The sequence below is a fragment of the Chrysochloris asiatica genome, unplaced genomic scaffold (genome assembly GCF_000296735.1).
Source record: "Chrysochloris asiatica unplaced genomic scaffold, ChrAsi1.0 scaffold00163, whole genome shotgun sequence".
In the NCBI taxonomy this organism is placed as follows: domain Eukaryota; kingdom Metazoa; phylum Chordata; class Mammalia; order Afrosoricida; family Chrysochloridae; genus Chrysochloris; species Chrysochloris asiatica.
In genome coordinates this window covers 658,593-663,594 of record NW_006408681.1, presented here as the reverse complement: position 1 = coordinate 663,594, position 5,002 = coordinate 658,593, and the positions used below count along the sequence as shown (strand labels likewise).

The window sequence follows — 5,002 nt, the reverse complement described above, 5'->3', positions numbered from 1 at the left end:
AATCACCAATCTTTCTGTTATCACTCGAGCACTTAACCATTGTGTCACCATGGCTCCTTTTACCAATATCTGGTGTTTTAACTATTGGTTTCTTCCCTGGGGCCGGTCCAGAATGCCATTCTCTTAGAGAAGAAAATAGTGGGGGAACCCTCACGTTTCAAAAGCAATGGTTGCTTTTGTTTTTATTTCTAGTGACCCAAGACTCTCTTCCTTTGTCTAATGCAGTGGTATTTGTGAGAACGGGCCAGGGGATTAAAAATATCCCTATCACTTCTCAAATATTATCAAGCATGCCAAAATTTGGCTAATCTGCCCTCTAGTGACAGACATTATAATTTCCATAGCATTTTCCCTAATTGGAGTTGAAATAGCAAATACCCACAGAGTGTTTGCTTCAACTCTCTCTCTCCTATTTCTGATCCTGCCACCACCATGTAAAGGAAAGAAAGTGGCTGAAACGGACCCATTACTCACTTCCATGTTTTAAGGCTTTTGTTGTGTTCATTGCTGTCAAATTGGTTCTGACGCATAATGACTCTGTATAGGAGCTCTGGTAGCGTAGTGGTTACGAATCGGGCTGCGAACCTTAAGGTCAGCGGTTCGAAACTACCAGCCGCTCCGCGGGAGAAAGATGAGGCTTTCTACTCCCGTAAAGATTTACACCCTCGGAAACCCTGTACAGGGTCGCTATGGGTCGGACCCGACTCGATGGCACTTAACAACAACAACAACAACATAGGGTTTCTGAGGCTTTAAATCTTTGCAAGAGCAGCAACCATCATCTTTCTCCTGAAGAGCGGCTAGAATCACTTACCTTGTGGCTTGCAGTCCAGTACTTGTCCTATCCTTAAAATACAAACCTAGGAGGAGTGGTCCTAAGGAATGAGATTCAGAATTTTTTTTTTTTTTTTTAGATATTTGAAATACAACTTTATTCTGGTACTAAATGGTAAGGAATGGGAATGACAGTAACAAACAAGATTTCACCACTGAATAGTGTGATGTGACTGTAGCAGTCGTATATTTGAAACCCAAAAGGAAACAACTGCGCTCCAGCAGCTAGATGTGCAGGTCCAACAAATGAAGGTATTTTTAACTGCCACATTCACTCCGAAGCCCATTCATCTCCTTCAGCATCCCAAAGATGAGCACATGTTCTGCTTAGCTACATAATAAAGTGGCAAACACGCGACACCACTGACATCACAGGACAGTTGCCTATAAAACTAGATTTCTGACGCTGGGCTCCAGCTTCTTTCTCTTACAGATCACCATCCTCGTCTGGGAGAGCGGTTGTCTGCGCAACCTCTAAATCATGTTCATATTGTGTTGCCAAAGCTGGGTCCATGACAGCATCTGATGGGACAAAAGCAGGCATTGCAACAAACTCCAAATTAGGATCTCCAATTAATTTTCTAGCAAGCCAAAGGAAGGGCTTTTCAAAGTTGTAGTTACTTTTTGCAGAAATGTCATAGATTCTTCTTTCGGTGGAAGACGATGGATTTTGCTTTAACTTTCCTGTCCTTAATGTCCACTTTGTTACCACACAAGACAATGGGGATGTTTTCACATACTCAAACCAGATCCCTATGCCAGTTGGGCACGTTCTTATAAGTAACTCTTGAGGTTACATCAAACATTATAATGGCACACTGGGCTTGGATATAATAGCCATCTCTAAGTCCCCCAAATTTCTCCTGACCAGCCGTGTCCCACACATTGAATTTAATCGGTCCTCTGTTAGTGTGGAACACAAGGGGATGGACCTCATCTCCCAAGGTGGCTACATACTTCTCAAATTCACCAGTCAGAGGACGTTTCACAAATGTCGTTTTTCCAGTACTGCCATCACCCACCAATATGAGTTTGAACTGCACTTGGGGTTTCTTCTTGGGCGGCCATTGCGAAACTCCGGGCCGCGAGTGACTGAGACGAGATTAAGAATATTTTAATAGCAGGGTGAGGGTCAGGAGAGTCAGCCATGGGAAGTTAGCCATAAAAGTAAGTTGAGGTATAGTGGCCCATTGGGAAGCCCTGGCTCTTTCAAGGGTGAAGAGCAGAGGGCACAAGTTTCAAAATGTCTCTCTGCTCCCTCGATAATCACAATTGTCTATATAGGAGTAGTATCTCCAACCAGAGGCAGATATAATAAAAGTGAAATCAGTATTGAAGGAAGAGAGTACAAAATATCCTAAGGTCAAAGGTGGTTCTAGCATAAAGAGTCTTAGATCTCAGGTTGAAAGTTCAGAAATTTCCATTTGTATTCCATCAGTTCCCAGAGCCTTGTTCTTTGATAATGCTTCCATTGGACTTCTTCCATTGGTTCTTGATCATATAATACTTCTTGAAATGGCTGAACATCAACCACTTCTTTTTGGTACAGTATATTCTGTATATTCCTTCCATCTTCTTTCAATGCTTTCAGCATCATTCAATATTTTGCCCATGATGCTGTTGGTAGTGATGCCCAATATTGTTGTTGTTGTTGTTAAGTGCTGTCGAGTCAGTTCTGACCCATAGCAACCCTGTACAGACTTTCCGAGGGTATAAATCTTTATGGGAGTAGAAAGCCTCATCTTTCTCCCGCGGAGTTGCTGGTAGTTTCGAACCACTGACCTTAAGGTTCGCAGCCCAATTCATAACCACTACACTACCAGAGCTCCTTATAGAATTCTTCAATATTGAAAGTCAAGGCGTGAATTTTTTATTCAGTTTTTTCAGCTTGAGATATGCTGAGCATATTCTTTCCTTTTGATTATCGAACTACAGGTCTTTGCACATTTCATTATAAAACTTGACTTTGTCTTCCCCAGTATCCTTTTGAAATTTTTTATTCAGGTCTTTTGCTTCCTCATTTCTTCTATTTGCTTTAGCATCTCTACACTGGAGACCAAGTGTTCAGAGTCTCTTCTGACATCCATTTTGGTCTTTTCTTTCTTTCTTGTCTTCTTAATGTCCTTTTACTTTCTTCCTGTATGATGTCCCACAACTCTTCTGGTCTACTGTCATTAATGTCGACTGCATCAAATCTGTTCTTGAGATGGTCTCTAAATTCCACTGGGATAGGTTCAAGGTCATATTTTGGCTTTCGTGGACTTGTTTTAATTTTCTTCAGGTTTAGCCTGAACTTGCATATGAGCAATTGATGGTTTGTTCCACAGTCTGCCCCTGAGCACAGACCTGGTACATGTTTTAATGGATAATATTCATGGCTACATACGTTCTTTCCCTTTTTCATCAGCTATGTATTGAGGCTCAAGTGTTGCATTCTACCTAACACCAGAGGGGTGCAAGATAAATTAGATATGGTGGTTTCCTTCAAGGTACTTGCACTCTACCAAAGGATGTGTTGTAGTTGTATCTAGGGAGAAGTTGCCATTGGTATTGAGCTGACAAAGTTCAGGATACAGACAGAGTAATGCTGGCTATAAGAAAATGTAAAACATTGGTCACAGAATTACTCAGTAAATATTTATTGACTAATTGCGGTGGAGAGGAATACAGTAGAGTGAGCAGAGAAGAATGAAAAGTGTCAGAAACATCTGAATGAAAAACTTGTCGCCTGAGCCACGTAACACTGGGCAAATTAATGCTCAATAAAATGGTAAACATTGAAAATGTTAATACTTAATTAGCCTTGAAAGATGGGTAAGTTTCAGAGGTATGGAAATGAGCAGACGGCCATTTTTAACCTACTATTTGTCAAGCACATACTTGATTTGATGCTGTCAGGAAGCATCCTTTCTGTCCAGAAGCTTCCATTATAAGCAAGTAGCACAGCAGGCATGCTAGGAAGATGCAAGCAACCCTTGGAGTCACACAACACTATACAGGGTCGCTATGAGTCAGAACCGACTCCACAGCACATAACCACAGCAAGGTTAGCAGTTCAAACTCACCAGCTGCTGTTCAGAAACCCTATACAGGGTCACTGTGAGTCAGAACCAATTCAACAACACTTAATAAGACCAATAGTCTTGTGAATGGAAGCCCTAGTGGCATAGTGGATTAAGCACTGAGCTGCTAACTGCAAGGTCAGCAGTTTGAACCCACAAATTGCTCATCCTCTGGAGAAAGATAAGGCTGTCTGCCGCAACAAAGATCTGTTGTTGTTGTTGTTGTTAAGTGCCATCAACTTTGTGAGCTTGAACCACTGACTTTGTGGTTCAAACCAATTTTGCAGTCCAGAGCATTAACCCACAGCACCACATCAGGACTGCCTATAAAGATCTGTTGTTTTTGTTAGGAGACATCAAGTCACTATCAACTCATAGAGACCTTATGCGCAGCAGATGAAACACTGCCCAATCCTGGGCCAACCTCACTACTGTTCCCACACTTGAGTCCATCGATGCTGCCACTTGACCAATCCATCTTGTTGGTGGTCTTCCTCTCTTTATGCTTTCCATTTCATTTTTGATAACTTATAATTTTCCCAGATTCATACTTCGTACATTCCATGTTCCAATTTTCCATGGATGTTTACAGCTGTTTCTCCTCATTTTGAGTTGTGCCCCATCAGCAAATGAAGGTCCCATGGGTTTTACTCCACTCACATCATCACGGTCAACTCTACTTTGAGGAGGCAGCTCTTCCCCAGTCGCATTTTGAGTGCCTTCCAACCTGAGAAGTTCATTTCCCGGCACTATATCTGACAGTGTTTCTCTGCTATTCATAAGGTTTTCAGTGACTAAATATTCGGAAGTAATTCATCACTCTTTCTTCCTTGTCTGTCTTTGTCTGGAAGCTCATCTGAAACCTGTCCACCATGGGTGACCCTGCTGGTTATTTAAAATACCGGTGGCATAGCTTTCAGAATCACAGCAACTCACAAGCCACCACGGACAAGTGGTGGTTTACAGCCTCAAAAATCCTATAGGGCAGATCTACTGTGTCCTATAGGGTCACTGTGAGTCAGAATCTACTCAACAGCAGTGGGTTTAGTTTTCAATATATCCTTATAAAGGAGCCCTGGTAGCGTAGTGGTTACGAATCGGGCTGC

General features: G+C 42.0%; 1 pseudogene; it reads right to left on the bottom strand.

The window, feature by feature from the left end:
• Window positions 1–1,261: 1,261 nt before the first annotated feature.
• LOC102824514 overlaps window positions 1,262–5,002 on the bottom strand; it is a 14,950-nt pseudogene continuing 11,209 nt past the window's right edge.